The sequence below is a fragment of the Protomyctophum bolini genome (genome assembly GCF_963924005.1).
Source record: "Protomyctophum bolini genome assembly, chromosome: 7".
Lineage (NCBI taxonomy): Eukaryota > Metazoa > Chordata > Actinopteri > Myctophiformes > Myctophidae > Protomyctophum > Protomyctophum bolini.
In genome coordinates, this window is record NC_137868.1 from 44431007 (window position 1) to 44445320 (window position 14314).

General features: G+C 40.7%; 1 long non-coding RNA gene across 1 annotated transcript; it reads right to left on the reverse strand.

Moving 5' to 3' along the window:
• Positions 1 to 8075: 8075 nt before the first annotated feature.
• On the reverse strand, positions 8076 to 12265 carry LOC308319111. The gene is made up of 5 exons (XR_013964420.1): positions 12205 to 12265; positions 11917 to 11995; positions 11482 to 11614; positions 9809 to 9947; positions 8076 to 8907 (listed from the first exon to the last, which is right to left on the reverse strand). It is a non-coding gene; the product is annotated as an uncharacterized lncRNA (long non-coding RNA).
• Between the last annotated feature and the right edge of the window lie 2049 nt (positions 12266 to 14314).

The following is a 14314-nucleotide window of genomic DNA, read 5'->3' on the forward strand; positions in this document are numbered from 1 at the left end:
GCCTTCTGAACCGGTGCTTATCAAACCATTTCATGCCAAGGACCCCCCAACATTTTATTTATTTGGACGCAGATCCCCCATCTGAAAATGCCTTGTGCAAGGGACCCGAGAAGATCTGTGTCAAAAATGTCTAAAAACATTTTTGAGATTTTTCAAACATGTTAAGAAACAGAAGTACAAGCTCACGGCACGACACAAAGTGACACGCTGTAAGCTTGTACATCTGTTATTTTCTAATAGCCCAAAATCCCCAAATGACAATGACTGTCACTTTGTCACTCAAGTAACATGCTGTGTTTCTCTTATGCTCCAGAACCTGTGCCTTGTCTTGGACTTTGCCTCATCGCTACCAGCCTATACGCCTATGTTAAGTTTGCCTATACCTTGTTTGGACTTTTTGCCTGCTTTTGCATTTTTGTTGTGCTCTGGGTTGGAAATAAATCTTTGTGTTTTTGAACTTTGAACTTGCCTCTGTGTTTGAGTCTGCAATTGGGTCCACCTCTAGACTTTCATACCTAACACCCGGTCTCTCTCGGGGCGTGCGACACTCTGAGTCGAGATTATTGCTCAGACCACACACACACTTTGAACTGCGATAGCGGGCAAACTGTGCAACGTATTCGAATTCCGTCTGAACCACGACAAAGTCGATGGCCTCGTGTACTGTTTGACGTTTAAATCGTGTTTCTATGTAACAGTATGCCAGAGTAATGTGGCTCCAAAGTAACGTTGACTTTGAATGGGGCATTTTTCGCGTCGTTTATTGCGAATTACGTCGGCACGGCAACGCGAATCGGAAAGAAAAGCACAAGCACACCACTCCCGGCCGAGCCGGACGTTTTGATGTACGTATATATTGTGGGGCTTTGGTAAACCTTGCGGCCGGCCATAGAGGTCAAAGTTTCGGAACATCTATAACGATTGTTATTATTATTAAGTATGTGTTTCGGATTTCAACCTGTGTTTCTGCCAATGCATGGCAGGCACCCATGTAAGCACGTCTTCCTCTGAAAATGTCTTTACATTTCTGTATTAAATTAGGGAAACGGCAACACTCTCACTTCCTTCATTCTATGAGATTGTTTTCTTTCACCTGTTGTGATAGACATGTCAAATGATTTGGACAATGGTGACTCAGTCTGTTCATAAACGTAAACTAAAATAGTGTACGTAACATAAATAAAAGTGCATATAAACTGAAGTTCTGTGTGTTTAGGGTGTGCTACGATAGAATATATGCTCAATATCAGACTTTACATATTATAACACACGTAACACGTATTGTTGGTATTGCAAGCTCACAGCGCGTCACTTTGTACTGAAAAGTCTTAAGTGTGAGAAGTTGAGAACTACTAATTTAGAATGGACTTGTAGAATCGGCCTCAGGTCTTAATGGGTTAAAAAACTTGTAACTATAAATATAATAGTTAGCCAGCAATCTGAAGTTAGTGGATATATATTTTTTAATCCTTACTGTTCTAGGTCAGGACAATTGTTTCCCTAGTCAATTCCTCACTCAAATACAATATTGTCTATATCCACACATAGACATTTTAAATACACATACATGCACTGCTCACACACACACACACACACACACACACACACACACACACACACACACACACACACACTATAGATTGTGTCATGATCCAAGGAGTTTAGGGGGAAATTGTTTGACGATGAGGGAACACACGATAGATTACACATACCAGCCAAATAGATAGTATAGACTATAGAGTATTCACTACTTTGGAGTCTTGACAATAACAACCAGTAAGACGCCTGAGGGCGAGAAGCGAGGTCACGTGCATGCATCCGCCTCATTGACGGCGAGGGCGGGCCCCCCTGGGCGTGTCCCTGGGGGTCTGGATGTTCCGGGGACGCCCACATGGTAACTCTGTCATTTCTCAAAGATGTTTTCCAAATATAATTAAAGTACAGTACAGAGCACACTAGCACAGTACACTATAATACAGTACAGAGCACAGTACAGTACAGTAACTATAACAATAAATGTAGGCCTATAGTTGCACCGCTCAGATCACACAGGTGTGATTTTAATAGTTTGTTTAGAGCATGACGTAAATCGTTTACAAGCCAAGTCTATGGACTTTAATGTTTGTTTAGGGCACTAAATGACAACCTTATAGACGTCATGTGCATGGCCGATATAAATTACATCTTGTGTCTCATACGTAGAAGCCAAATATGAAAGTCACACTCGTGTGAAGCTTGTGTAATACCAACTTGTGCCAAACGGGGGCGAGTGACACTTCTGTGAGTAACTTGTAGCACCTATAAGGCACTATAGCAAAATCTGGACTAGTTATTGTGTAGGTTCGACTGCTGGAGCTATGGGGAGTGCTTAAATGAGACTCAGACACAAGGAGGTTAAATGTCAAATGATTGCCGGCAGTTATATTGAAAAAATCACACCTGTGTGAACCAAGTGGTGCAACTCCCCTCTCTCTCTCTCTCTCTCTCTCTCTCTCTGCTCCGTTAGATTAGCTTTATTATGGATCGCGCGCTGCCGTCTACCTCCCATTATACAGGCAGTTGATTTGCGTCCAGCAGGTGGCAGCAATGTCACATACTTCTCTCGTTCCAATTTCACGCATGCACACACCACTCATGCTCATTGACGTACGTACACAGGTACACGGACAAAGCTGGATGTAGAAGTGGTTGCACCACTTAAAAAACAATGAACAAACAAATAACAAATAAATTGGTACCAACTCTTAAATAGCAATTGCTTGGCCACTTTCAATTCTCACAGTTCACTGTGTCTTTCTAATTTGGGTGCACCCGACCCTTCTAACTTGAATCCTCAGTTATTTCCTTTAAACCGTCAACTCAAGTTGTGTTTCTTTCCAGTTCAATCAAACAATCAAAATAGGACAATACAATTTACAATTATCCACCCGTTCAATACGTAAGGAATTGACCACTCAGTCACTGTTCTCCCAATGATGAACAAGGTAAGGTAAGTATGCAAAATCAGTATATGTGTTATGGTTCAGAGTTCCAAGGATAAACCATCCAGGTATGTATCAGTGTAAGTGTCAAAGTTCCACATGGTTTCCAAAACTGTAAGTATCAGAGTTCCAATTCCAGGGGAATGTATGTGCATGCGTGTGCGCGGAGGGAGAGAGGGGGAATTGGGATTACTGCAGCTGAGAGTGGGGGAGTCTGCAGATTAGGCCTACCACACCGTAGAATGCAGTAGTCTGTCCAGTGGTCACCAGCGTATGGGGGAATACTCGCTGTCGCTCAATCTCTAGATCCTGGTGGGAAGCTCGCCATCTATTGGAATGGTCAACTGGAAAACCATCCAATCCAACAAAAAGAACCTGACCCGTCATCAGACAGGGTCAGAGAAATCTAATCAGTATCAAAGTATCAACTGTCTGTTGATTAGTTTTTAACCATGAAATATGCATTACATGAACTTTTTTAAATGAAAACTAAATAAATACTGTATGCAACACTCTGTGCATTTTTAACCTTTGAACATACTTTCTTTCAACATTATGTATTTTAAACATCTTCACATGAACATCAGTACACTTGTATGAAGTGCATCATGAAATGGATTACATCCATTTAGTAAACAAACATAAACTTCTTCTTAGTAGTATTAATTACACTCTCAAAGTGTTCACTTGCAAAGTGCAAAAATAACAACAATATCCCATCATTGAAATTAAATGAACTGTCTCACCGATTCTGTGTGAAACAGGCTGGGCACAAACAATGCAATGGCTGCCCCAGTGAATCCACAATGGTTTCTAGAAATAAACAATACCACTCATCAAAAACCAAAGTAACTTCAAATTATTTGTTACTCTTAAATTAACTCATAAGATGTGGTGAGTTACCTTGCTTCGCTGTGGTTTGTACTCTTCTAGAATCACACTTTTCCTCTCTGTTCTGTGCTCTTCTCATGTGCTGTGCACTGCTGTTTGCCTTTTTTTCTGTCTCTAACCTCAACAGCTGAACTGACTCAGTTCAATTGGGCTTGATTAGTGCAGCACTGCAGGTAGAAGGTAATCACTGCTTCAACAGGTTGCTGTGTGGCTGGAACAGCATATCAGCCAGGCCTAAACTGACTGCTGATTGGTGGAACCACATGTCACTCTGTCTCTGATATCTAGTGATTTTTTGATAGCTTAACAAATCTCTGCACCACTCAGTGGTTAGGTTTTAGACAGGGTCACTAAACATAGTAACTTTAGATTTAGTTCTTAGGCAAAAGCACACATATAAGGCAACTGTAGCTTGTCTCTATATGTTAGGGTTATACTGTAATCCACTAAATCATGTGTGTTACACTTGGGGCGCCTTTTTTGATTTGCGTTAACAAAAAGACACATATTAGAAACAGAAAGAGACCAGACATCAGATACACACTCCCGCTAAAAATATCTTTAATTTTCAAAAGTGGTGAAACATAACAAGAGAACCATGAATCAACAGTCAGAATTTGTTATAGTTTGCACAAAATATGAATGGGATATTCTCGTAAATTTAAACTAGAGAATGAAAATGGGTGTGTTTAAATGAGACAAGATGATGATGTGAATCATACATGGCCAACTGGCGGCCCGGGGGCCACATGCGGCCCTCACTTCACTTAATGAGGCCCGCAGGTTAATATCAGAATACTGATATATTATTGATTTCAGCTGTTACAATTCCAAACATGCAAATGCTTTAATTACTTCAGTCTAAATTAGTAGCTTAATGAGAATTAAAATAAACTCAAGTGAAGACAGTGTATGCGGGATTATTCTTTCTCTATTTCTCAGGATTGCAATTAAGAAATAGCAAAAAATAATTCAGGATTTCACTTCAAACATATATAGCAAAAATAGCTTCTGCAGTGCAGTGAGTGAGGATAGAGGCCCTCTCCTTCGTCAAAGTTGCCCAGCCCTGATGTGGGAGTGAGACGGTTTGATTCAGTGATTCTACTTAATTGGAGCCAACCACGTCCCAGTGAGCTCCGATGGAGGTTAACCCACCGCCTCTGAAGCGTCCGCTGACCAGCACGAGCCGAGCGTCAGGGTGAACTGGGTAGAAGTTGAAGGAGTAGCCAGCTGGCTGGCCAGCTGTCAACATGCGACCTCTGTTGGTCACGAATTGCAGCTGCAAAAGAAACAGGAATGAAATGGTCAGCTCAGTATATTGAAAGTTGAACTGGAATGTAGGCTCCATGCAGTGCTGCTGCAAGTTATTTTTGGTTCTTAAATAGTCCATGAGCCAGAGCTTCAAAAGTGGAACGTTAATTATGAATTGAGTGTGCAAAACCATTAGAACCATTAGATTGTTTTCACCATGAAACTTCCCCAGTAGATTACTTCTTACACGAAGACAATGATTTATTGCATTAAAAAAATAAAATAGGAAAATATTTAAAAAATAGAAAAGATGAAAAAGCTACTCTGGAAGGGTTATCTTATCATATATTAATATATTGATCCTATAAACAATTTAATATAGGTATAGTTTTGCACACTCAATTCATAATTAACGTTCCAATTTTGGAGCTCTGGCTCATGGGAACCAACCGGTGGAAAAGGGGTCTCAGTGTCATGAAAAAGATTGGGAAGGTTTATCCATACCAATATGTTTGGACTAGCTGTGCACTGTACATCATTCACTTTGACTTTTATTTAATTTAGTCTTCATGGTTTCAGTTTAGTTTTAATTGGTATTTAACCTGGTTTGCTAGTTTTATTTAGTTTTAGTTTTTAATAGGCGTACTTTTAGTTATTTTTTTAAAATTAGTTTTCGTTTTTTATTGTAATATGCAGGGTACTAGTCAAGGGTGAAATTAGTCAAGGGTGAAATTACAAAGGATATCATCTCACACTCACATCACACCACATTGTGAGTTTGTTGATTTTCACTATTTTACTAAGACTAAAACTAAGAACATTTTCTCTGTGGTTTTAGTTCCCGTTAACCAAAGTGTTTTGTCAATTGTCATTTTTGTTATTTCTTTAGTATTTAGGTTCTGACCTGATAGATGTAGTGACTGGAATGCCATTTCCCAGAAATCTGAGTAATGAACTCGCCAGCACGGAGCTCCATCTCTGTTACACCACCACTGTTATGGCCGACATGAGCACTCCAGATGCCATCGTACTGAAACTGCAACCTGTGTGTGTGTGTGTGTGTGTGTGTGTGTGTGTGTGTGTGTGTGTGTGTGAGTGAGAGAGAGAGAGAAAGAGAGGGAGTGAGTGATTGAAAGAAAACAGGTTTCAGGTTTGTTGCCAAATGCTGGCAGATTCTGTCAGCTTTCATTAAATAAAGGTACAGTATAAAACATGAAAGTATACAGCTGCCGTTCAGGTTCAGAGAAAACATGACAACATTGAGCTGTATGTAAGATTTATCGCGAGACACTGACCCCCTCCACCCTCCCCATACCTATGACATAAGTATTTTGTTGATACAGCCGTATTGATACAAATAGTTTTACTGTTCAATATCACACGCAGCCATTACTCTCGACAATTAGCAACAACACCACCTCTCCTCATCCTGTCAACATAGCTAAGGCCTCCTATGACTGCTGTGTATGTGACATACATGCAGAAAATAGCTAAACTACTGACAGAAATGCATTGCAGTGCTTGTAAATTGACTATTGTCGCCAGCGAGACTGTTCAGCTTTCTGGCTGCCAAATGCTTGTCTTAATAATACAGGAAAATAATATGCTTCTACGGTTGACGATTGAACTGTACATATGCAGTACCCTCTGAGGTAGCTGCTCTGGTTCTCCCATATCCTGATGGCTGTGATCTGTCCCTCGACTCCCTCCGCCTTTGAATTGTAGGCGGCACCTAACCCATGACCCACTGCTAGAGAGTAGCTGTGTGTCTCGTCTGAGAGAGAGAGAGAGAGAGAGAGAGAGAGAGAGAGAAGGACAGAGACACAAACAGACATCACCAAAGTTATGCCATTGTACGTACATAAAATGTACACAAATGCATTCCTTAATTGTGTTTTACTTGAATCTGATGCTTTTGTTTTTTCATTTCTGCTTTGACAGTAATGTATGCCAAGCTAGTTTGACTTTGAAATAATTGATACATTGATACACACACACACACACACACACACACGCACACACACTCACCGGCCCATGCTGAAGACAGGAAAAGAATCGCAATCACAAGCAGTGAACGGACGGCCATACTGATGCTGAGTTAATGACACTGGAAAGAGAAGATACAATTATTATAACGTTTGTTAAGTTTGTAGCAGGTGCAATGATCAGACAGGTATGGACATAGAAGACTAAGCATTCAATCTTTCCTATAGTGCATGCCTGTACCTTCAAAATTAACTCATAAGATGTGGTGAGTTACCTTGCTTCGCTGTGGTTTGTACTCTTCTAGAATCACACTTTTCCTCTCTGTTCTGTGCTCTTCTCAAGTTCTCATGTGCTGTGCACTGCTGTTTGGCTTTTTTTTCTGTCTCTAACCTCAACAGCTGAACTGACTCAGTTCAATTGGGCTTGATTAGTGCAGCAAGTCTGCAGGTAGAAGGTAATCACTGCTTCAACAGGTTGCTGTGTGGCTGGAACAGCATATCAGCCAGGCCTAAACTGACTGCTGATTGGTGGAACCACATGTCATTCTGTCTCTGATATCTAGTGATTTTTAGATAGCTTAACAAATCTCTGCACCACTCAGTGGTTAGGTTTTAGACAGGGTCACTAAACATAGTAACTTTAGATTTAGTTCTTAGGCAAAAGCACACATATAAGGCAATTGTAGCTTGTCTCTATATGTTAGGGTTATACTGTAATCCACTAAATCATGTGTGTTACACTTGGGGCGCCTTTTTTGATTTGGGTTAACTAAAAGACACATATTAGAAACAGAAAGAGACCAGACATCAGATACACACTCCCGCTAAAAATATCTTTAATTTTCAAAAGTGGTAAAACATAAGAGAACCATGAATCAACAGTCAGAATTTGTTATAGTTTGCACAAAATATGAATGGGATATTCTCGTAAATTTAAACTATAGAATGAAAATGGGTGTGTTTAAATGAGACAAGATGATGATGTGGATCATACATGGCCAACTGGCGGCCCGGGGGCCACATGCGGCCCTCACTTCACTTAATGAGGCCCACAGGTTAATATCAGAATACCGATATATTATTGATTTCAGCTGTTACAATTCCAAACATGCAAATGCTTTAATTACTTCAGTCTAAATTAGTAGCTTAATGAGAATTAAAATGCTGTTGTCTTGTATTTTTATGTCCAATGTATTTGTATTTAGTTCATAAAGTTAACATAACTACAATTAAAGGCATTTGAAAGGTATTTGAAATCAAATAAAAATGTTACGTTTGAGGATTACAATTAATAAGAAAAAGTCCTTCTGCACACCTACAATGGACAGGTATGGAACTGAGAAGTAGAGAAAAAAGAATCCCGCAACATGCCTGATGAAGGTCTGACGATCGAAACGTTGCTCAATAAATCTAAACTCAAGTGAAGACAGTGTGCGGGATTATTTTTTCTCTACTTCTCAGGATTGCAATTAAGAAATAGCAAAAAATAATTCAGGATTTCACTTCAAAAATATATAGCAAAAATAGCTTCTGCAGTGAGTGAGGAAATATATATAGGCCCTCTCCTTCGTCAAAGTTGCCCAGCCCTGATGTGGGAGTGAGACGGTTTGATTCAGTGATTCTACTTAATTGGAGCCAACCACGTCCCAGTGAGCTCCGATGGAGGTTAACCCAGCGCCGTTGAAGCGTCCGCTGACCAGCACGAGCCGAGCGTCAGGGTGAACTGGGTAGAAGTTGAATGAGTAGCCATTGGGCTGGCCAGCTATCAACATGCGCCCTCTGTTGGTCACGAATTGCAGCTGCAAAAGAAACAGGAATGAAATGGTCAGCTGAGTATATTGAAAGTTGAACTGGAATGTAGGCTCCATGCAGTGCTGCTGGCCCCTTTTCCACTGGCTGGTTGGTTCCCAATGGGAACCGGTTCAGTTATTTTTGGTTCTTAAATAGTCCATGAGCCAGAGCTTCAAAAGTGGAACGTTAATTATGAATTGAGTGTGCAAAACCATTAGAACCATTAGATTGTTTTCACCATGAAACTTCCCCAGTAGATTACTTCTTACACGAAGACAATGATTTATTGCATTAAAAAAGAAAAAATAGGAAAATATTCAAAAAATAGAAAAGATGAAAAAGCTACTATGGAAGGGTTATCTTATCATATTGATCCTATAAACAATTTAATATAGGTATAGTTTTGCCCACTCAATTCATAATTAACGTTCCAATTTTGGAGCTCTGGCTCATGGGAACCAACCGGTGGAAAAGGGGTCTCAGTGTCGTGAAAAAGATTGGGAAGGTTTATCCATACCAATATGTTTGGACAAGCTGTGCACTGTACATCATGTACATCACTGTGAATGTACATCATTCACTTTGACTTTTATTTAATTTTGTCTTCATGGTTTCAGTTTAGTTTTAATTGGTATTTAACCTGGTTTGCTAGTTTAATTTAGTTTTAGTTTTTAATAGGCGTACTTTTAGTTATTTTTTTTAAATTAGTTTTCGTTTTTTATTGTAATATGGGGAAATTACAAAGGATATCATCTCACACTCACATCACACCACGTTGTGAGTTTGTTGATTTTCACTATTTTACTATAAAGACAAAAAACTAAGAACATTTTTTCTGTGGTTTTAGTTCCCGTTAAAGTGTTTTGTCAATTGTAATTTTTGTTATTTCTTTAGTTTATAGGTTCTGACCTGATAGATGTAGTTACTGGAATACCATTTCCCAGAAATCTGAGTAATGAACTCGCCAGCACGGAGCTCCATCTCTGTTACACCACCACTGTTATGGCCGACATGCGCACTCCAGATGCCACCGTACTGAAACTGCAACCTGTGTGTGTGTGTGTGTGTGTGTGTGTGTGAGTGAGAGAGAGAGAGAGAGAGAGAGAGAAATAGAGAGAGAGAGAGAGGGAGTGAGTGATTGAAAGAAAACAGGTTTGAGGTTTGTTGCCAAATGCTGGCAGATTCTGTCAGCTTTCATTAAATAAAGGTACAGTATAAAACATGAAAGTATACAGCTGCCGTTCAGGTTCAGAGAAAACATGACAACATTGAGCTGTATGTAAGATTTATCGCGAGACACTGACCCCCTCCACCCTCCCCATATACCTATGACATAAGTATTTTGTTGATACAGCCGTATTGATACAAATAGTTTTACTGTTCAATATCACACGCAGCCATTACTCTCGACAATTAGCAACAACACCACCTCTCCTCATCCTGTCGTCCCTTCACAAATTAAAGTGTCTCCTCTTTACCTCCCAATGCTGCACATTTTACCAAGGTTATTTACATAAAATAGGTGTAACTTAACATTGTGGGAGAGAGCAAGGCAGTGAGTGAGCGAGATAGAGAGGGCCAAGAGTGGCGGGGGTTGACTGACGCCTGACGTTCAGTTGGAGCTTGGAGGGTGGAGGCCCGTTTCAATTGAAACTGGTGAAACATAGCTAAGGCCTCCTATGACTGCTGTGTATGTGAGTGTCATTTAAATTACTAATATGTGATGCACCAGGGATTCATTGTGAGACAGTTATTTTTCAGATTGGATACTAATTAACAGAGCCATCTAATAGAAGAGTTACGATAAACCGAGCGCTCGAGCGCTGTTCATGCATCCTGAACTGAGAGTTAATTGGAAATACATTGTTTCTAACGAGGGCGGCGCAAATAAGAGCTATTTTAAGCATGTGTGCAACATGACGACTGTTTTAAAGTATTGTACAGTAACAACTAAAGTCTCTTTAATGTTTATGTTGTACTATTACTACAAAACAATCTAAAATAAAGGGATTTAAGTTCATTAAAGCTGGGCTGTTGCCCTGTGAGTCCAATGCATTTCGGCCTACTTCTGGTCCAGGACTTGTCCCAGTTGGTTGTCCCCATTCTCAATAGAAGTCTATGTAAGGAGAGCCGCCATTATTGGGCTGACCCCATGAAATGAACGCAGTTTGCGTAACTCTGTCTATAAGGCTCTGCTAATTAGATATTGCGTAACACGGACATCTAGACAAATGTACAACTTGCCTAGATGTCGTGTCAGTCAACTGATCTTCACGCTCATCATTCCTGTAAGTCTCATCTTTGTTTCTTATCAACATACCAAAATAGTCACACACTAAAGGAACTTCAGGGCTGCTTCTTATCGATATATCTCTTCTATTTTTAAGATCCTTAGTCTGGGTATTGCCTGATTTACTGGATGAGACATGCAGAAAATAGCGAAACTACTGACAGAAATGCATTGCAGTGCTTGTAAATTGACTATTGTCGCCAGCGAGACTGTTCAGCTTTCTGGCTGCCAAATGCTTGTCTTAATAATACAGGAAAATAATATGCTTCTACGGTTGACAATTGAACAGTACCCTCTGAGGTAGCTGCTCTGGTTCTCCCAGAACCTGATGGCTGTGATCTGTCCCTCGACTCCCTCCGCCTTTGACTCGTAGGAGGTACCTGACCCATGACCCACTGCTAGAGAGTAGCTGTATGTCTCGTTGTCTGAGAGAGAGAGAGAGAGAGAGAGAGAGAGAGAGACAGAGAGAGAGAGAGAGAGGGAGAGAGAGAAAGACAGAGACACAGACAGACATCACCAAAGTTATGCCATTGTACGTACATAAAATGTACACAAATGCATTCCTTAATTGTGTTTTACTTGAATCTGTTGCTTTTGTTTTTTCATTTCTGCTTTGACAGTAATGTATGCCAAGCTAGTTTGACTTTGAAATAATTGATACAAAGGATAGATTAATAACGCACACACACACACACACACACACACACACACACGCACGCATACTCACTGGCCCATGCTGAAGACAGGAAAAGAATCGCAATCACAAGCAGTGAACCGACGGCCATACTGATGCTGAGTTAATGACACTGGAAAGAGAAGATACAATTATTATAACGTTTGTTAAGTTTGGTATCTAGCAGGTGCAATGATCAGACAGGTATGGACAAAACTTGGAAAACTTGGAAAACTAAGCATCCAATCTTTCCTATAGTGCATGTATACCTTCAAAATGGTTTGATTTAACTCAAATTGATTTAAAAAAACGGGGGAAAAATAAATACATTTCTATGCTTACCTGTGTGCAGCCTGTCTAGGTGAGAAGTCAAGGTCAGTCGGTCCTGCTCCTCAGTCTGTGCTGTATGTGATCCTAGTCAGACATCACTTGCGTTTATATACGCTCTCTTTATGGGTTGGTTCCTCATAGCTGTACCTGAAACAATGTGGGTGAATTCCTCCTCCCTACAATTATCTGACGTATCTGAGATTTCCGAGCAGCACTGGTCTTACTGGTGCTTATTATTGGGGAGGCGGAGATTTCCCGTTAGGAAGAAACAGCGGACTGGTTTTTAGTAATGGGGCTGGGGGGGGGGGCGGGGGCTGAGCCAAAATGATAAGAAAAAGTAATACAAAGAAGACATAGTAGCTTAATGTAAGTCACTCTGGATTAAGAGCGTCTGCTAAATGCCTAAATTGTAAAATTGTAATTGTAAAGTTTGGTATCTAGCAGGTGCAATGATCAGACAGGTATGGACATAGAAAACTAAGCATCCAATCTTGTATTTGTATGAATTTGGGCCACACATGCCAGGGTTTTCTGTGCCAGTCCGTGCCTGCTACTGAATGTCAAGATGCTGTGGTGCTCAGCCTGGTTAATGAAACGTAGTCACAGCTGTAAGTTAACTAAAGTGCTCTATGATGAAAGCTTATCATACGTACACAGTAAATGGTAAATGGTGCATTTATATAGCGCTTTTATCCAAGGCGCTTTACATAGATTGTCCATCACATTCACCCATTCACACACATTCATACACCGATTGCGGCGGAAGCCATGCAAGGTACCTACCAACCAGCACATCGGGAGCAATTTGGGGTCCAGCCCAAGGACACTTCGACATGTAGACAGGAGGAGCCGGGATTCGAACCGCCGACCCATGGATCATTGGATGACCTATATATCCCACATTGTGTGTACCAGAGACTTAAGGTCCTTCATGCAGCATCAGAAAGGTTGATGAAGTTGTACATCATCTGCTCCTAAATATACAATATAATACCGGCAATTTGGGATTGCTCTGAAAAAGCCTTCAGCCCTGAACTCTGTAAAATCTGCACCTCCTCACTCATAACATATCCTCCTCACTCATATCATTGGGGCAAAAACTGAGTCCATTCTTTTTTGGGTCCAGAATTAACCTCACGGTCAAAGTGGGTGAAATTGTTATCAGGAAAGAATAAATTACCTACCTGGTAACGTTTCAAGTGAAGGAAAAATGGCAACAAAGGTTCCTTTCCACCTTTCCTTTAATCCACCCAACACTGATCGACATACACGTCACCATCGAAAACCGATTAAATGCGATGAAATCTCCAACAACATCTCCACACAGAGTGGTGTGTGCTCCATCTAGCGGGTAGATGGAGCACATCACAGTAGACCTTGACAGGTGTAGCCCACCACTACACCTGTCAAGGTCTACTGTGACATGGACACAGACGGAGGGAAGTGGACAGTCATCCAGAGACGGCACTGTTAACTTCTACAGACCCTGGGCTCAGTACCAAGCTGGGTTTGGAGACGCATCAGGCGAGTACTGGCTGGGACTGGAGAACATGCATGCATCTCCTCACCAATTTCAGAACGTATACGAGCTGAGGGTGGACATGGAGGACTTTGAGGGGAAACACAGCGTTTGCCCCCTCTAAAATGAGAGGCTGCATCTCAAAGGGCTAAATGACCTCTCTGTACTGACCACATTTTGAACATAGATGATCTACCTGTACAAACTCACAATGAATCACAAAGCAATATGATGAGCTGTCAATCCCGCTCTGTCAGTGTTACAGGAATTCAGGCTCTCTGTGTTCACATTCCAAAGAGTAAAGACTATAGTTTCCAGTAAGGAAGTTAATTCATTAAATATAATAACCATTGCAGGGCTGCCAAGTATTAACACCTTTGCACGCCACATGCCACACTTGCAATTCCACATGCTCATTTTCCCCTCTCACTTCTTTATAATTGACATTATACCTTGCTACTCGGGGCCTGCCCTACTTGCATCGAGGGCTATAATGTTGCAATAAGAACTGAATCTATCTTTATTTAAACTCATTATTCATGAATCTCCTACACACTTTACATATGACTTTTACTGTATTCCACCTCTACATTAACAACATCT